Below are 21,764 nucleotides of genomic sequence, written 5' to 3' on the forward strand. Positions count from 1 at the left end.
TAGTGCTTTACCGAGTTCAGAGGTATCAACAATGCAAAATGTGTGAAAATTACCATTCACTTTCTGCCCAAATTCTTTGCTAGTTTTTATCATTCATTGGTAATATTATTCAAGGGTGTATAAATTATCAGTGCCTAATTACTTTATTTCTTGAGCTGGAAGACCAAGGGTATTGTCATGTGTCACTCATTTGACATTGTGTTGTCAAAATTTGATTGGCTACTTTGAACTCTCATGTTGATTAAATCTGGATATCGAAACACAATGAAATGCTAAGTTTCCTGGATCATAGAACCCTACCTCAAACCATCAGGAAACTGATAGGTTCCTGTACAGATTCAGACCGGAAACTAAAGATTCACGTACAAACACAAACCCAATCTTGCCCATGAGTCTGGAGTCAATTATTCAGCATATACTGCTAGAATCAAGTAGTTTTAAAATAATTTTTGTGATTTAAGTTTAGATTTCATGTAGTTCATGTGGGTTATTGCAGATTGTTTTCAGAAGAAAATCGTGGTTTTAAGGTGAGGGGTGTGTGGCCTGAGTTCTTGAAAGAAAACAAATGGAAACTTATAGTTTACAACACTTAGAGTGACAGTCCATAAAACCATGTATTGATTCTGCTTTATGTTGCTTTTTGTCATTTACCATAACACAGCAACTACTAGAGCTTAATTCATTTTCAATGTTTTTTGGCAATTTTCATAGCAAAAAATGTCTGGAACATGCTTGAGAATTATCTTACTCTTTTTGATAGAAGTAGAAAGCAATGTATTTGTGACATAGTTTCTCTTTTCTTTTTATGAGTTCCACAGAATCCTGTGTCTTGCATTGTCTTGCCTGCTCTACAGAGGCATATTCAGTCTGTCGGGTAACATTATTGAAGCATGAAAATGTGATAAGTGTGACCTTGCTTTGATTGTGATGAAAAACTATATTATTATATGGCAGTGTAATGAACTCTACCTTGTGCTAAAAATAGACCATGATGCCACTGTGCCCAGCTGCTGCCATATTGTTTTTGGACATTTCACTGAGGTACACTTAGTAACATGTAGCAGTTCATGATAGCTATGCAAAAATAAAGTTGTTTTTAACTGCACTTCCCTCACTATGTAATGTTTTGTTATAATCAGATATAATATGAGCATGTACAGTAATAATTTTATACATTTTATTTCTTTGTCATCCTTTTGTGGACTGCTCCAGTGGCCTAGTAGTCAGAGTGTCCGCCTCTGATGCGGGAGGTCATGAGATCGATGTCCGGTCGAGTCATACCAAAGACTTACAAAAATGGTACTAACAGCTGCCTGGCACTTGGTGCTCAGCATTAAGAGGTTAGTGTTGGGACTGGTTGGCCTGGTGTCAGGATAATGTGACTGGGTGGGACATCATGCTGTATGCCTGCGACATGATGCCTCAGTGCTAGGCATCACTATAAACTGCCACACTGCAGACATTGTAGCGATATGACTGAAAAATTGTTAAAGCTATGTTAAAAATCCAAATCGCATACACACACACATCTTTTTGTATTGCTTTCAAATCAGTGTTGAGTAAGACTCTTATGTACATTAAAGGAATATATATGTGTGTGTGTGTGATTGTGTGTGTGTCCTCCAAAAGAATGTGTTGAAACCAATAATATTCAGTTATATCTATTTTGTTTCCCTTTTAGTTAGTTTTTGTGTGTAAAATGTGTATCATTTTAAGGTGGCTGTCGTCATTAGGGACAGCAATTTTTGTATTGCTGTTGCCATCAATACATGCATACAATTATACTTCCTGACAAAATGTAATTGTATATATCTTTTAATTAAGGAAATGTATTAACCACGTAGTATAAATATAATCAACCAGTGCTGCTCTTTTCAACACCATAACTCTAATGAACATAATGCATACTTTTATGTTCCAAGCTGTCATTCAAAATTATGATTTGTTTGTAAAACTGACATTGAAATAAACACAAATTTTCTCTCCTCTTTTCTTAACTTTGTTACCGATTAACATATCAGAATCAGAAAAGGGTAATAAAATCACTAATGCATAATACGAACAAAACAACAAACAAAACAAAAAACAATGATACATTTTTTTAAATATATAGAATATATATGCAACATTTCTAGATTCTACATGCATAACATCACATCAACTAAGCAGAGTATAATTTTATGTGATAAGCAAAATATAAGAAATAGTCACTTTCCTACATTAATGGCTGTCAGAATAAAAAAGGAATTGCTTGCTTGTCCTTTTTAAAGGAATTTTAAACCCTGTACACACAATGTCAAGTTTAATAAGAAGAAGCACAAGAAGTTGTAAAGTGAATCATGTTGTACTGGTAAACATATGCATTAACAATACCCTATTTCCCACCACTGATTTTGTGATCTCTAAAACCTGATGTAGCAACAATACTACATAGCTCTCCACCAAACCCATGTAGTAACAATACCCTATTTATAGGCAATGATTTGTTTTCTTCAAAATTTGATGTAGTAGCAATACTACATAGCCTTCCCCCAAATACATGTAATAACAATACCCTATTTATAGGCACTGATTTGTTTTCTTCAAAATCTGATGTAGTAACAATACTACATAGCCTTCCCCCAAACCCATGTAGTAACAATACCCTATTTCTAGGGCACTGATTTGTTTTCTTCAAAATCTGATGTAGTAGCAATACTACATAGCCTTCCCCCAAACCCTTGTAGTAACAATACCCTATTTCTAGGGCACTGGTTTTGTGATTTCCAAGCCAGATGTAGTAAGAATACTACATAGCTCTCCACCAAACCCATGTAGTAACAATACCCTATTTCTAGGCATTGATTTGTTTTCTTCAAAATCTGATGTCGTAACAATACTACGTAGCCTTCCCCCAAACTCATGTAGTAACAATACCCAATTTCTAGGGCACTGATTTGTTTTCTTCAAAATCTGATGTAGTAACAATACTACATAGCCTTCCCCCAAACCCTTGTAGTAACAATACCCTATTTCTAGGGCACTGGTTTTGTGATTTCCAAGCCAGATGTAGTAACAATACTACATAGCTCTCCACCAAACCCATTCAGTAACAATACCCTATTTCTAGGGCACTGGTTTTGTGATTTCCAAGCCAGATGTAGTAAGAATACTACATAGCTCTCCACCAAACCCATGTAGTAACAATACCCTATTTCTAGGCATTGATTTGTTTTCTTCAAAATCTGATGTTGTAACAATACTACGTAGCCTTCCCCCAAACCCATGTAGTAACAATACCCTATTTCTAGGGCACTGATTTGTTTTCTTCAAAATCTGATGTAGTAACAATACTACATAGCCTTCCCCAAAACCCTTGTAGTAACAATACCCTATTTCTAGGGCACTGGTTTTGTGATTTCCAAGCCAGATGTAGTAACAATACTACATAGCTCTCCACCAAACCCATGTAGTAACAATACCCTATTTCTAGGCACTGATTTGTTTTCTTCATAATCTGATGTAGTAACAATACTACATAGCCTTCCCCCAAACCCTTGTAGTAACAATACCCTATTTCTAGGGCACTGGTTTTGTGATTTCCAAGCCAGATGTAGTAACAATACTACATAGCTCTCCCTCAAACCCATTTAGTAACAATACCCTATTTCTAGGGCACTGGTTTTGTGATTTCCAAGCCAGATGTAGTAACAATACTACATAGCTACCCCCCAAACACATGTAGTAACAATACCCTATTTCTAGGGCACTGATTTTGTGATTTCCAAACCTGATGTAGTAACAATACTACATAACTCTTCAGCAAACCCATATAGTAACAATACCCTATTTCTAGGCACTGATTTGTTTTCTTCATAATCTGATGTAGTAACAATACTACATAGCCTTCCCCCAAACACATGTAGTAACAATACCCTATTTCTAGGGCACTGATTTTGTGATTTCCAAACCTGATGTAGTAACAATACTACATAACTCTTCAGCAAACCCATATAGTAACAATACCCTATTTCTAGGGCACTGGTTTTGTGATTTCCAAACCTGATGTAGTAACAATACTACTTTGCTCTCAGGTGACATAATATTACTTGCAAATGTAGCATTTCTACATTGTTATACTTGAAATCCTTTTGTAAAAATGTTGTTCCTAGGAGACTGCATTGTTCTGAAGCTGTCATCAACAAGCCTGGTTTAATAGTATGGCCAGTAATAATACAGTCTAGTTTAGATTGTCGAAGGTGCTATTTATAGAACTTAGAAGATATTCAGTATATTGAAGTACTTGTACACAACATTTTAATCATCATGAAATATAGATATTTTCAACAGTAATGTAATGCACAATTTCTTTCTCATGTAATAGAATTAAAATGTAACTAGCATCTCATGCTGTTATTTCTGGTAGTTCTTCCATATAAGGCAGATATTTGGGTAATTCTTTCCTTAGGAGGCTGTTAGTTTCATATAAATTCTGTTCTGCTCTTCCATCGATGTCTTTTCAACATATAGCCTACGCATAGAGTTGTTGTCTCCACTAATACAGAATTTTGTCCTCATCAGTTTTCTGAAAAGATAATTTATTTGAAAACATTGCAGACACTAGCATGGAAATTTTGTTAATGCTATTTTGATCCACCATGCACATAGCATACAATATGACCTTTAAAACAATATATGGTTATAGGGTGCTCTCAACAGCTTCCAGAAGCTTACCCAAGGGCATCACTGGAGAATGGGAAGACCCAAGTGTGTAGTTATGAAGCCTATTACGTATGCCATCTTTCAGATCTCCACCTGCATTTCTTAAGAACCTACATTAAGTATGTATGTGTCAGCATACATATAGATGGATGGACAGGCTGGATCGTAAATGTCTGTGTGTGATTTGGATTTTTAAAGTAGCTTTAACCATTTTTCAGTCATATCGCTACAATGCCCACAGTGTGGCAGTTTATATAGATGTTGGGGCATGATGTCCCACCCAGTCACATTATCCTGACACCAGATCAAGCAGTCTTAACACTAACCTCTTAATGTCTTGGCAGGATCATATAATATCTGCCTTTACAAAAAGCAGAATAATACATTTATTATGAAAACTGAATAAAAACTTCTAAAATATTTTGTAATATTTAGTAGTGAGAATATTTTCAAGATGGTCTTGATCGATTTAATATTAAATTATTTGATTTACCAGTTTACATTCAGTATCTGTTAGACCAGAAGTTGAAAGATTGTGTCAAGTTCCTGACTACTTTGTAGTAATGATAAACATTAATCTGCATGCAATTGCAAAACAACACTTGATATTAAGGCCAATAGACTTCAGATTTCACATGGACAGTAATGTCCATACTCTCATGATGAACATTATATGTGAGAGTTAGAGTCATTGCAGTGATGATTTATCACATAATCTGCATATGAACTATGGCAATTATACAACAAGTCAAGTTAATTAAATCATGGTCTAAGAAAATTTCCTAACCTGTTTTAACTTCAGGTGATGAAAACTTTGATTCCACATGTCCAAAAATGTTGACCGACTAACTGCATGGATCATTTGTTTTTTTCATGCAGATTCTGCTCGTATATTGTTAATTTTTTAGATTTGTAAGGCAGCATCATATCACCATTAACTGTCATTCTGTCAGCATGGTGGTATGCATAATCCTGAAGCCAAGATATTGCATGTTCTCTTCCTTGTCCTTTACCACTCTCTTTTCTGTATCCAGCTGAAATTGTGCCACCCTTAGATTTCTTTATGTATTTGTAATAGAAATGTTTGTCAATCCTATACAAACATCTGAAGCAAATCCACAAACACGCTTTCCATCAACCACTCTGGTGGTCTAGTGGTTAGGGCATCTGCCTCGTATACGGGAGGTCGTGGGTTCGATCCCTGGTCGAGTCATACCAAAGACTTACAAATATGGTACAGTACTAACATCTGCCTTGCTTGGCGATCAGCATAAAGATGTTAGTGTTGCGACTGATCGGCCTGCATGCCAGGTTACTGTGACTGGGTGGGGACATCATGCAACATGTCTGCGGCATGATGCCCCAGTGCTAAACATCACTATAAACTGTCACTCTCCAGACATCGTAGCGATATGACTGAAAAAGTGTTAAAGCTATGTTAAAAATCCAAATCACACATACATACATACACACACGTTTTCCACCATCAGTAAAATAAGAAACATTCTTTTTTGTCCTTCCCATCAGCTATTTTGTCAAAAAAAGCACTCAACTCTGCTTTCAAAACAATTGTTCAGTATCAATATCTTGCTTGTTTGATATCAGTTTCTGTTATCATTTTTAGACAGTAATTCACACGTTGTTTTGCCTTCTGTAAGCATGTTGTTACATTTTGCATAGCTTTTCCCAGCAGCTTGGAGTTACTGTAAGTTCTTAATTGTTTGCTCTTATTCAGTTTGCATGTATCATCGAAGGTGTAATTATATATGCTTAAATCATAGATTTATATGCTTAAATCTTAGGCTTTAGAGTTAAATTGTTATAAAATGTATAAGTTTAAATTTGTTTTTTGTTCTTTTATTTTACTTCATGTTTTGGTACAAGAACATAAACATCAGTAAAACACACTTTATAGCTATAATGATTCAACAATGAACATTTTATCTTCAAAATACAAGAAAATTAGAATTGTTTCAGCTTTTCTAAATGACACTAAAACCCTGAGCATCACCACATGCCCTATCTTCCACCTGCAAATAATGTCATAACTAATTAACAAACATATTTCTTGCTAAAATGCAATTCTGGATAAAGTGCATACATTTGTTGTTGGGTTTAATGCCATTTTTCAGCACATGAAAGGCTATACATGGTGGCCAGTATTAATGGTGGAGGAAGAACCCGGAAAACCCCCGGTAAGAACTACTGACCCACAAGAAGCTACTGGCAAGCTTTCACACATACCCACATTAGCCGAATCCAAGACTCAAACCCACACAGACAGGGGTGAGATGGCAGTGATCCGTAACGGAGAGCACTTACGACCACTCGGCAACTTGCATACATTTGATGTCACATGAAAACTAAGGATAACTAAGATCATGAACATCTTTATATAATGAAGCGAACATTTAAGTGGATAAGTGCATTCATTTGTGTCACTCTCCCCATTTTGAGGCTTAAATTGCATGCTAGAATTGGAAGCTATATCAACAGACTAACATTTATTTCTGTATTGCTGTGATGTGCTTATATTAATGGCACAATAAGAACTGTAAAAATTCTACACATACCTACATCTACAAAACTTACTGTTCCACACCACCTGGTTAAACAATAAATTATACTAAATTTTGATCAGAAGTAGGATATTGAAGAATCATATAAAATAATGTAACTGCAAACTGCTACATCTGAAGAAAAAAAAATGGTAGATATTACAATTAATTACAAACAGAATAGATAAAATCCTCAAATACATTGCATTTATTTTAAGGTTTATAAATATTTTGTGGTATAACATTTAAGATGCTACATACCTTGATACCTTCAGTAAATGGGTTTTCCATCTGGATATCCATGAATCAACTTCTTGAATATGCTGGTTTTGTAGAAGTTATTGATGATCCAAATCCATCAACATCATCTTGGTCATGTTGTCATCTTGAAAAGTATTGTGTTCCTCTGCAACTGATGTATCTGAAGCATCATGACTTTTTGACAGATCTTCTTGCAAAGAACTTCCCAATTTGTCAATAAGTGCTGTACCCAGAACTTTAATACTTTTGGATATAGCATTATCCTGCCACACATAATTTTCCATTAATGAGGTTCCTAAAGCATTATTACTTTCAGTTTCATAATTGTTTTCCATGGAATTGCCTACTTCATCAAAGTCCAAGTCTGTTTCACTGACCATTTCAGTGTTATATTGGCAATACATTCAAGGATTTACTTCAGGCAGCTTATAATATTAACCCATTTAATAAGCCATATGTTTACATTTACTGCTAGATATTAGCAGTTAAAATACAAAGCATTGGGCATTGCATGAATCACATATAGCATAGCTAACGTGAGTAATTGGATTTTATCCAGTCCTTACCCTTCTGAATTGTTTTACAACTAGAGAGCCAATTGGGATCCCATTCATTACCCAACAGGTGCTGACATTTAGTTTGATACTCCCATCATCAGTTCTCAGACACTAGTTAATTGTACAAATATAGTCCAACATAACCCACATGTGTCTTGCTATGTCAGGCAAAAGAACTGCTCTGCCATTCTCTGTAACTGCTATCTCAACAGCTGTAAACTTTGATCTTTTCACACAAGGGATTTGTCTCTCCATTTGAAGTAATTATAAAATAACTTTACCAAACCTGAGTTTTCTCCATAATACAAGTGGGAGGGGGATATACTTTCCTTTATTCTTGAACACTCAATATCCTTGCATGCACTCTGATTAGAAGTATATTTAAGATGGAATAATTTTTACAACAGATGTAGACAGAAATGGGGTTGCATTTCTGTTCTACAGAATAATGTTTACATCATATGGACAAGAACTTTGAGTATGTATGTATGTATGTATGTATGTATGCATGCATGCATGGCACATCTGCCAGTAGCTTCTCGTAGGTCGATTAATTAATTAATTAAATAATTAGTACTGGCCGCCATGTATAGCCTATCATGTGCTGAAAAATGGCGTTAAACCCTACAACAACAAAAACAGCAACAATGGCACATCTGCACTATCATAGCCACCACACAGAGCCAGGTTAATTAGGTAGTAATATTTGTTAAGTTTAATTTGCTGATAATTGTAACTGATGAGATAATCCACTCTCAGATTTGAGCAAATTCATGTGGGTGCTCTTAGGACTGATTGAATGTATATTTAAATTGTATTTGAAACAACTTCCAAACTCAATATCAAGCCCTAATAGTCAGGGTTGGTTCATCATGCTAAAACTATTATACACATAGGTAGACCATCTCCAATCATATCCTAAACTTCAAAGCCTAGAGACAAGAAACGTTTGGAGGACATGTGCAATATTATTAATAAATCAACTCATCCATATATCCAGGATTGCATAATCCCTAAACTTTCATCAAAATACTCAAGATAACAAGTAGATTTACTTTGTGTTTTTGTTTTGGAAAACAGTAACTTTTCCAAGTCTGGACATATATTTGTTCATTCAGAAAGTGCTCTTGTTCTTACATCTTAACGAATCTCTCTCTCTCTCTCTCTCTCTCTCTGTCATTAAGAATATATTTCAACTCAAGTGGTTTTTCACACACTTCTGCTGGAACTAAGGCCAGCAAAGCAACAAATTTATTAAAAAATATATGATTTTAAAATAAATTTTAATCTTTTTCAAATAATCTTGCTAAAATACTTTTCTTATAAAATATATGTTGAAAAGGTGAATGTGTAAAAAAAAACATTGAACAAATATTCTCATGAAGGCAGTCACAGTCTCTAGGCTGAAATTTTGTTTTGAAATCAATTTCATTACTTCTTTTTAACTGCTGAATGTGGTAACCATCTCTGATATTCTTCAACAATAACACCATCTTCAATTTAACTGCTATGGTGGACATATTGGAATCCATATTGGCATCATTATTATATAGGACCAACAAGACATCATAAGAAGTCTTTTGGTGGAAATCCCAAGTTGATATTACTTTCTGTTTTGGAGGAGAACAATCTGGTGTATGCTGTTCATGTTAATCTTTAAATAATCCCAGCCCTTTTTTCTAAACATATGGATAACAAGTTGGTTTACTATATGAATTTGTGGAAAGCATTATCATATTAATGTCTACCATTTTTTCTTTGAATCAGAAAATAGTTTATTCTCATCATACTAAAAATATTTACAACTCGCTCTCGCTGTCTCTCTCTCTCTCTCTACATTATTTGATTGGCCAGATATTTAATATAAAGGCCTCATTGGTTGTTAACACCTGCTGTGCATCCAACTGTGTTTTGCTAACATCATCAGCATGCTAAACAATTATGAGCTCACAGTTAGCAAATTCCTCAGTAAGGAGAGTGCATGGATCAGATGTTTACAGTGATAGCGTGTTTGAGCCCAAAAATCTTCTTTATACCCATAAAAAACAAAGTTTTGTATGGAGACTTTATTTATAATGCTATGGAAAGTAGAAGAAAGCAGGTTTGGATTACTGAACTATAATTTATACTCTGGAAAGCCAATATGCAGCTAGCAAACCTGCACCAGAAAAAGAAACCAAATAACTCTAAGAAACTACCCCTCCTCCACCTGTGAAAAGCCATTTACAATGAGCTAGTAATAAGGACACAAGCACCTACCCCCCCCCCCCCCCCCCGAACATGCAATGGCCCAAATTCGCTATTTAAAACCCAACAAACCCAAACACATGTACTTAAAGTTATATTAGCACCCCATGACTCCGTTCCAGCATTTGCTGGTAAAGAGTTGGAGGTCTCACACTGTTGTTCGTTTCTAAAGGTCATGGTTTGTAATTTATGTATTCCCCATTCTCCCAATTTTGAATTTCATGTATGCATTTTTTTCCATCATGTCAGGTTGTTCTTTGTTTCATTTTGTCATATTTTTTTAGTTGTCCCTGCATGCTGGTTGTGAGATCTACTCCATTACCACCCGGTACGCAGGTCAGTTTCCATTATCAGGTCAATACTTGCAAACACTAGTGCTTGTGAGCGTTTTCTTGCCTTGAACCTTACATGCATAAAGGGGCCCCGAGTGGCCGAGTGGTCTAAAGCGCTCTCTGTTACATATCACTGCCATCTCACCTCTGTTAGCATGGGTTCAAGTCTCAGATTCGGCCAATGTGGGTATGTGAGAAAGCTTGCCAGTAGCTTCTTGTGGGCTGGTGGTTCTTTCCAGGTTTTGTCTCGGGTTCTTCCTCCACCATTAATACTGGCCGCCATGTAAAGCCTATCGTGTGCTGAAAAATGACATAAAACACTACAACAACAACAACAACATGCATGAAACTTAGGATCAAACTCCTTTTTCCTTTGCAGAAGTCCAGGGTTAAAGTTTCCGCTCCCATCCCCATTTTGTTATCATTATTATTTTGAAGTGAACTGCCATAGTCATTAAAGTCTGGTGTGGTGCTGTTTGTGTGTGTTGTGATGTTATGTTATGTGTTATGTGATTTGGATTTTTAACGTAGCTTTAACAATTTTTCAGTCATATCGCTACGATGTCTGCAGTGTGGCTGTTTATAGTGATGTCTAGCACTGGGGCATCATGCCACAGACATGTAGCATGATGTCCCACCCAGTCACATTATCCTGACACTGGGCCGACCAGTCCTAACACTAACCTGTTAATGCTGAGTGCCAAGCGAGGCAGCTGTTAGTACCATTTTTGTAAGTCTTTGGTATGACTCGGCCGGGGATCGAACGCACGACCTCCCACATCCGAGGCGGAAGCTCTAACCACTAGGCCACCGGAGCGGTGTGTTGTGATGTAACTGTATGCTGAAAAAAAGATCATTAGCAACTAATTTAGACACATAGTGCCTCTAACACAATGTGCAGGAGAAAGTGGGCTGAAATCCCGCCAGCTGATGACAGATGGAAGACAGCAGGCGGTGAAGTCAAAATCAAATTACCAAACAAGACTGATAAGTGCGCTCACATAAACACGCAACCTAATGATGAATGATAAACACAGAAGGATCTAACGTTAGGACATATACGAGTGAGTCATGCAAAATACCACAGGGAAGAATGAACAGAAAATAACCAAGAAATAGAGCACTAATTACAAACTAATTCTTAAACATAGGACGAAATAAGAACAAATGAAACTTTTGAAACCAGAATTTTCTTTACCTTGCCTACAATAAAAACATTGATATCCACGACAACAAAAACAACATAGTATATCTCCCTGGAAAATCCATCTCAAGATGTGCTGGCTGAGAGGACATCAGACCACCTTCAAGCAAAAAATTGCATAAGAAAAATCATCTTGTCTATGGAAAAGCCTTCTAAGGTGGCTAGTAAAATTACACCAGAAACTCTTCTGATTAGCATATTTTCCATCACGTCAGCATGTTGGAAAATTTCAAATGTATATAATTTTAATTATTCTTAGTTGAACAAATTTTTGCCATCACACTAAAGTGGATTTGGAATGGGCATACTGATATACAGATATAAGGACAGAAATTTCCTGAAGGATACAAGCAAAATAAAAAGGCACAAGGAAGACTTTTAAGGGCTCGAACTATGTGATTAAGGAAGATATAATGAAGGCAACATATGACTTCACAGTAAAAGTAAAACATGAATCTTTGTAAACTGTCATTTTTGTAAAGGTAGAATAATGCGAACATGAATAATGATAAAAACTCAGATTCTAGATGAGAGAAAACCTGTCAAAACTAAAGGACCACATTCCCAAGTAAAATCTTACAGCATAGTGCAATCTGACCAAGTATGTAAGTAAACTTATAAATTAGTATCATATAACTTTTTAAAATTTAATATATGGAAGTGTTCCTTTCCTACAATATTTGTCTTACATTTGATACTAAATTAAATTGTTTGTAAAATAGCTTTTTTACCTATTTAACCACTAGTTGTTAGAGCATCTGCCTCGAATGAGGGAGGTCGCAGGTTTGAACCCTGGACAAGTCATACCAAACACTTCTAAAAATGGTGCTGACAGCTGCCTTGCTAGGCACTCAGCATTAACAGGTTAGTGTTAGGACTGGTTGGCCTTAAGTGTCCGGATAATGTGGCTGCCGGTGAGACATCATGCTTCATGTCTACTGTATGATGCCCTAGTGATATACATCCCTATTAAATGCCACACTGCAGACATCATAGTGATATTACTGATTTTAAAAAAAAAGCTATGTTAAAAATCCAAATCACACACACTCACACATTTAGCCTTCTTTCTATCTTGACAAGGAAGATACCTATTGTTAACCATGCAAAACTGTAATGGATGTCCCCAAATTACTTATTTTTTGCAATCATTATTTAGTATAATTTGAGTTCTAGCTTGTGTACTTACAAGCAGAGTTAGAAAACCAGTCTGCTTTTGTTTCTACAAATCGTCTAAAGGCTTACTGTCAGACTGGAGAGCAATTAAAATCCACTTCTTTGATGCTGATCATGTATTACGAAAACTGGTCATGGGTGCAAGGGACAGTTTTTATGATAAAATTTAATGTTGCATAAACCTGCTAAATAAATTTTTTATATTAAAAAATACATCAGTGAGGTCAAAGAGGGCCATAATTTTGGATAGGCATAATAAAGCAAAACATAAGAATATCACTCACTTGGCCTGATAAGTCAATGGAAATTCACAGAATAAAATGTTTTTGCACCTTATCCCCAAATTTTTACATGCATTTTTCATTTTCGAAGGCCTGCCATTTTTGAGAGCAATGTTTTGTGATGCTCACAGTGCAAACACCGGCCCTTTCCCTGGTTAATAATTCTGAAGAAAATTGCCTACTTAATAGCTTGATGCAAGTCAAAATATTTTGTCATCCAAGGAGTTTTTGAGATATTCTACTTGTCTTGTACCAACATGTCTACTGCTATAACTGGCTAGCTCTGCTTCCTAGATGACTATGGGTGTTTCATTGGCTACTTACTGTGCAGTGATTATATGAGGTGTACATGCCTCACATCAGTTTAAAAAAAAAACAACCCACAAATCTAAAAGACCTAATTAACAAATATATCCATATCTTTAATTATTAAACAATAATATTTTTTTTAAAAAAGTCACACCACAGCCTTAAGTTAAGAAATTTGCCGTGTCCACTGCATCTTTAATACCTTGAGGGTGGGATTGGGGGGGGGGGGTCGGTGAAGGGTAACCATTGGTAAGCCAAAAGCAAGATTTTTCACTAATACTAAATGAACAGCAACGAAGCAGACTACACAGGTTGCATCATTTGGATTGCTGAAATATTTTAGATAAAAAGAAATTAAAAAAAGCAAAGTTAAAAAATAAGTGACAAACAAGTCATAAATACTCTTATTAAATTACTGGGCATTGGTTTTACCATTTTAAAAACATTTAGATAGTTCACTTAACAACATGGACAATTTGTGTTTTAGGTATCACCTGTGACTTTGTTTACTTCTTGTCTTTCCTCTTTTCTCAGAGAGGGACAATGGATGAGTTATTGAGAATTGCCTCCATGGGTTTGGGAAGCCCAGTCAAAAAAGGATGTTTTAAAAACCTGAAAAAGAATGCAATACTTAATATATCTATTGCAAGATTTGCATATTATAAAACAATGGGAGACATATTAGATCATGTTTGGTTTATGAATGTATCTTCACTTCCTTTGCATCCAACTCAAGGGGAATACATTTTTTTTTTACTAAACAATAACTTTCAGTTTTCCATACACAGAGTAAAAGCAGATGTAAATGGCAACAAGATAGTTTTAGATATTTCAGCTAACAATCACAGGTACACTGTATACACTTACAAACAAAGAATATATAGTTTCACAGTATGCAGATGACACCACTCTCACCCTGGATGACTTTTCAAAGTCCCTTAAGTCAACTCTGTATGTTATCTACTAATATTGTAAATTTTCTGGACTCTGTATAAATAGTGGAAAAAAAATTAAATGTGTATTTATATAAAGTACAATAAGGTACTGTGAAGAATATCATTTAGATTGGAATACATCTTATTTTAGGTATGTAGGTACATGTATTACATTCTCTATAGAGTTAGACAATATGGTCAAGCTTAATTATGAAAGCAAATTCAGAGAAGTTAAATATTTACTTTTACAGTTGTCGGTATGGCCTTGTTTATTTGATGCTTTTGTTGTTGTTGTTGTTGTTGTTGTTTTTGTAGGGTTTAAAGAAATTTTTCAACACATGGTAGGCTATAGATGGTGGCCAGGATTAATGGTGGAGGAAGAACCGGGAAAAACCCTGGAAAGAACCACCGACCCACGAGAAGCTATTGGCAAGCTTTCTCACATACCCACATTAGCTGAATCCGAGACTCGAACCCACGCAAACAGAGGTGAGATGGCAGTGATCCATAAGGGAGAGCACTTTAGACCATTCAGCCACTCGGGGCCCCTAATGCTTTTGTTGAAAGGAAAAAAAAACATTTAGCAGTTGTATATACACATCAGTAAAGTAGAGTAATTTCAAAGGTAATAATGCAGTAAATTGTTAAAGTGCTCTTTGTCTCGTATGAGATTAGTAATAAGGGAAAATAATTATTTAAAATAGTAACAGAATGCAAATATTGTCAACTTTATAAAGCTTGTAATAACAAGCAAATGTTTAGTCTAGTGATAACATGCAAATGTGCATGACCATATAAGTATATGTGTGTATATTGTCTAAGTGTTTGTGTTGATATATGTTTGTATGCTAAATATGTGTACATGTAGAAAATGCTTATAATAAACATATGCTCTTTTTGTCACTCTCACTCTATTCTTTTTGTTTTGCACTCTCTTTCCTTAAGAGACTGACATATTTGTCTCCCTCTTTCTTAATATTGGCTTCTGTACAGTAGCCAATATTAAGTTCTGTATTGGGCTTAGAATATAATGCTATATAGTAGTGTTAACCAATATTCCCTGTAAAGTAATGTGCCACAATGAATTATGATGTAGTCTGTCAGATGGTTCCCTGAACAACTGTAGTCTATGTTCAGGGAAATATAAAAACAAATGATCCTTTCTTTTATGGCAGTGGTGTTTTCTCAAATTGTTCTGTTAGAATTGTTGGCATAAGGTTGTATGACATTTGTGCAAATCAACTTTCACAGATGCATACAACAGTTTTGAAATTTTGTAATGCAAGATTTTAGCTTGGATTCTACATGTATTTGGATCCCTATCTTAGGACAATATTTACAATCCTGTTATTATTATTCATATTAATTATTTAATATATTTTAAAATTATATAATGTGATCAGCACATTGTAATGCCAAATGTTACCTACCATGTGTTTGGTTATTTGATCTGATGCACATAAACTTATTTTTACATAGGTCATTCTTTACCAGTAATGTTTCTTTTTATTGTCATAGTAATGTATTTTTTTTTATTAGGATCTTACTTTTGTTGACATTGATATAACCTAAGCCCAGTTCTCAAACATGTTGAAATTATTGTAATATTATGTACTTTAATGTACACCATCTATGATGTAACATAGATTTGATACAGAGAGAGAGCTTAGTTTGCAGGTTGGATACCGGCCTATGCCACCCTGGGTTAGCATGATATAGAGAGTAATGTCTGAGGCCCAAAAAGTATATTTAATATTGCACTATTATATATATATATATATATATATATATATATATATATATATATATATATATATATATATATATATATAAATTTGGGATTTAAAAAAAATACTCCAGGGGGAAAAAGTGATAGGGGTCAGCAACAAAAAACAGAGATGGTCAGCCAACCAGAAACACACATATTTACTTTTTCTTGCCTAATGTAGTGATTTTTGCTGAGATGTAGCTTAAACATATTATTCTAAATGATGAAATAAGGAAGGAAAGGTTACACTTAAGTGTGATGCAAGCATTAAAAAACAACAACATTCAGACTGTTCTAAAGTGTGACTTGTACATTTCTGACCTTGAATGTACATGGTTAGAACTAAATAATACAGGGAAGAAGGTAGTAGCTGCATGAATATGATGATCACCTAATTATAACATAGCTGCTTGGGAGGAACTTGAATTTAGTACAGAGATAGCCCAATCCACTAAACTTAATCATTTCATTTCAGTAGATTTTGACTGAAAAAGTCTCTCCTTCCTGAATAAAAGAAATCACTGTTTTGAAACTTAAACTCAGTTAATGTGTAAGGATATAGGAATGGTCCCAAATTTGGTTGGCTACATTTAATTCAAAGAAAACTGAATTAAATCTAATACAGTATCACAAAAGGTACTCAAACTATCCAAATATGTATACATGGCTGAAACAAACATGCAAGAAATTACTTAATGTATACATATGGGTGTTATCTTTGTTAGTGATTCCTCATTGTACACACATACTCAATATATTCCTGATAAAACCTGCAAGGAAGTTTAAAACTTTAGAAAGTTTCAAATACAAACCAGATTGATTCTCCTTGGAAAAATGTACACAATGGTTATATTTTATCAAGTTTTGGCTGAACTGTAGCCTCATTTTGTTGAACCTAGGACTAATAATGACTTAATGGACACAATGATTTTTGTGTTAACATACATATATATAGATCTAGTTAAAGCATAATAAAGATGGTATTCCTTAGTAGATATGAATGTAATAGTGCCACTGATGTTCTTGTTTCAGTTTTTGTTTTTGTTTTTATTGACCTTAAAGAATGCAACACAGAGCATACATTCTATGAATTCTGTAATTTTCATAAGTAAATGATAGCTATTTTAAATAAATGTACGACCAGGTATGTGTATCTGCCAAAAGAGAAAGTCTCATTGCACCAAGAGTGACAGTCACATTGCAGTAAAGAGTGACAGTCACATTTCAACAAGAATGACAGTCACATTGCAGTAAAGATTGACAGTCACACTACAGTAAAGAGTGACACATTTCACCAAGAGTGACAGTCACACTGCAGTAAAGAGTGACACATTTCACCAAAAGTGACAGTCACACTGCAGTAAAGAGTGACACATTTCACCAAAAGTGACAGTCACACTGCAGTAAAGAGTGACACATTTCACCAAGAGTGACAGTCACACTGCAGTAAAGAGTGACACATTTGACCAAAAGTGACAGTCACATTGCAGTAAAGATTGACAGTCACACTACAGTAAAGAGTGACAGTCACATTACAGCTTAGGAGTGATAGTTACATTGCACCAAGGGTGTATGTCACATTGCTGTAAAGAGTGACAGTCACACTGTACCAAGAGTGGGTCACACTGCAGTAAAAAGTGACAGTCACATTGCACCAGAAGTGACAGTCACACTTATTAAAAAGTGATGGTCAAACTGCAGTAAAGAGCAAGTCTCCTTGAAGTAAAGAGTGACAGTCACATTGGAGTAAAGAGTGAAAGTCACATTGCACTAAAGTGTGTGTGTGTGTGTCATTTGGATTTTTAATGTAGCTTTAACAATTTTCCAGTCATGCCGCTACGATGTCTAGTGTAGCAGTTTATAGTGATGTCTAGCACTGGGCATCATGTCACATTATCCTGACACCAGGCCAACTAGTCCTATCACTAACCTCTTAATGCTGAGAGCCAAGTGAGGCAGCTGTTGCAACCATTTTTGTAAGTCTTTGGTTTGACTCGGCTGGGGATTTAACCCATGACCTCCCGCATCCAAGACGGATGCTGTTACCACTAGGCCATTGGAGCAGTGTGCAGTAAAGAGTGAGTCACATTGTTCTAAGAGTAACAGTCAGCTTGCAGTAAATTACTTAAGTGGAAGTCCATAATTCATTAGAAAACAATAAATGGTTAATTGCAATCTACAAAACATGTACAGACTGTAAAATGGTGAGAATTACAACAAATTCAATTTCTAAAATCAAGTGAAACATATATGTTACTCCTGCTGACACAAATGTAATATACATTTGTGTTTGCATGAAGTTCAGGCATGTATAATACCTTTAATTAGTTCGCCGTTTTATCCACCATTGCATTCAGTAATCAGTAACAATGATACCATGATTTTCAGAATCACTGCAAAGTTATAACACTTGTGCATGTCTAGTTTTAAAATGACTAGTAGACACACAAACCTTAAGATATCATATTACTACATACTACTGCATACAGTATGAGCAAATATATTATTAATATTATTAATATTACTCTGTATCATACCTAAGAATTAGTTCGCTGTTTTATCCACCATTGCATGCAATAATAAGTAACAATGATACCGTGATTTTCAGAATCACTGCAAAGTTTTAAAACTTGTGCCTGTCTAGTTTTAAAATGACTAGTAGACACACAAACCATAAGATATAATGTTACCACTGCATAGAGTATGAGCAAAGATAGTATTAATATTAATCTGTATTATATCTAAGAATAGCAGACAATGGGACATGTAATGCATTTGGCTTTATCCATGGCAGATATATTAATTAGACTGCTTCATTTCATCACAGGCTTTTGAAGAAATCCAGACTGTGAGTGAGACATTTTATGCAAATTTTCAATCTGTATGTACAATTTGTACAGCTAGCTAAATATGCTTAGTGTTATGAAGTAAGGTTGAGGGGTAACTCACTGTTACCAATTTTTTATATGATTAGCAATAATATCTGAATGATCAGCAGTCATTCCAGGTAATCAATACAGTACTAATACAATGGGACATGTAATGCATTTGGCTTTATCCATGGCAGATATATTAATTAGACTGCTTCATTTCATCACAGGCTTTTGAAGAAATCCAGACTGTGAGTGAGACATTTTATGCAAATTTTCAATCTGTATGTACAATTTGTACAGCTAGCTAAATATGCTTAGTGTTATGAAGTAAGGTTGAGGGGTAACTCACTGTTACCAATTTTTTATATGATTAGCAATAATATCTGAATGATCAGCAGTCATTCCAGGTAATCAATACAGTACTAATACATATGACATAAAATAGCCATCACAAAACCCAAAACATTTAGAATTGAATGTTACTTGGGTTCAAGATAGAGAGATTAGAGGAAATTGAGATTAGATTTCGGTTCAAACCTTTAAATGCATCAGAAAAAAACACTTTTTTAAAACATAGTTATAAGCTATCATGAGACTGACCTTCTTGGATATATTTTCATATAATTTTTACATTTGGATAGAGAAGTGATCAATGATTTGTTTGCAAAACTGACATAGACACAATCTTAAACCTATTTGTTAGGATAGTTTATGACATCAGCACTGTTTAGAGGAAAAGATACTGTTTGCTACATGTAATTGCATTAAATAAACTGAACCAATCAAAATTACTATATTGTTACTATACATAATCATTTATTGTAGCAAGATATTGTTGTCTGCAAGTGTGTGCTAGAAGCACACTGATGCAGAAAATGTCATACAGTTTGAAAAAATAATAGCTACAGCATCATAAATTTGAGTACAATGCTTATTTTGTTTATACTGGAACATAAATCAGTGAGAGAGAGAGAGAGAGAGAGGAATGGATACACAAAACTTGTGAGGGCTGAGTGTTTTTTGGCTTAAAATTCATTTTGGTATGACAATCATATTAGACTAGACATGGTTCTGTATGTAAGTGGTTATGCCTGACTTACTTGCTTGAAAATAATTCAGTATGGTTCTGATAGCTTTTACTTGAATGCCTTTACTAAACAGCAAGTTCCAATCTGTTATTTATTGTACACTTTTATACAGGTGTAAGGGAGTCATGCACATGAAATTGTTGATTATGTTTAGATCTTTATTGTCATCTTCTCTAAACAAAGGCTGACTGTGAACTACAAGCACTGATGCTTTGAAAACCATGCAACTAAGGCAGGTGCTCTGATAATTAACAGAGATTGATGTATCATTGGACAATCAGGACCAGCAAATACATTTAGTAACACAGATTAGAGATAACTGTGGTTGATACTTGTACTAACAGCTGAAATAATTTTCAGCCTAACACCCAGTGTGTCAAGGATATCTTCATTAACTAATTCCCATGGGTCAGTGTTGAACTGAGTCAGTGTTTGAACCATTCTGCCTCTAATGTTAACCCTCTCCATTTGAAAAGAGCATCACTCTGAATATAGAATGAAGATAAGGTATGGTATGTCACTCAGCTGACAACTTATGCTGGTGTGTCAAATTATGTGTGTGTGTGATTTGAATTTTTAAAACATAGCTTTAACAATTTTTCAGTCATATCGCTATGATGTATGATGTCTGCAGTGTGGCAGTTTATAGTGATGTCTAGCACTGCTGCACCATGACGCAGACATGTAGCATGATGTCCCACCCAGTCATGTTATCGTGACACCAGGTCAACCAGTCCTAACACTAGCCTCTTAATGCTGAGTGCCAAGCGAAGCACCTGTTAGTACCAATTATGTAAGTCTTTGGTATGACTTGGCCGGGGATCGAACCCATGACCTCCCGCATCCAAGGCAGATGCTCTAACCACTAGGCCATGAAAGTGGTCTTGAACAATGTAACCATTTGTAACTTTACATGAGCCAGAGAATAATCAATATAACTACCATTGCAAATCTTTTAGAAAAGTAATCTCTAAATGCATTTGGGAACAAGAATTATGAAGTAGAAAAATTCATATACAAGTTATCTTGACAATGAAATGATGTTCACAGTGATAAGACAGGGCATGGCATACAATAACTTGATTTTATATATCAAGGTAGGTACTACAATGAGTTGATAAAAACCCAGAGGTTAATTTTGTTTTCCTTGTTAATGTAAGTATTTGTTCTTGGAGTCTGCTTCATTAGTTATTATATTGTTGACCGACAGAGCCGGATTTTTTTTGTTTTGCTTTTGTTGGTTTTGTCAGCACCATTATAACCAAATACTTTTCCCAAGGACACACTAAAGCAGTTAGCCCAATGCTGGCTTGAGCAGACTGTCAAAGCTTGAATGCTAGGATTATGAGTCTGATTCCCTATGAAATGAACCATCACAGGTTGTTTTACTAGGTGAAATTACACACAAACACACACACACACACACACGCACATACATACACACACAAATACATACATATATACATCCATTGTT

At 35.1% G+C, this 21,764-nt stretch overlaps 1 protein-coding gene across 25 annotated transcripts in view; it reads left to right on the top strand.

Moving 5' to 3' along the window:
* Positions 1–21,764, top strand: part of LOC149794433 (uncharacterized) — a 191,778-nt gene that overhangs the window by 54,411 nt on the left and 115,603 nt on the right. The window lies entirely within an intron of this gene.

This window comes from Sinohyriopsis cumingii, chromosome 8 (assembly GCF_028554795.1).
Source record: "Sinohyriopsis cumingii isolate HCF-2022 chromosome 8, ASM2855479v2, whole genome shotgun sequence".
NCBI classification, from domain to species: Eukaryota; Metazoa; Mollusca; class Bivalvia; order Unionida; family Unionidae; genus Sinohyriopsis; species Sinohyriopsis cumingii.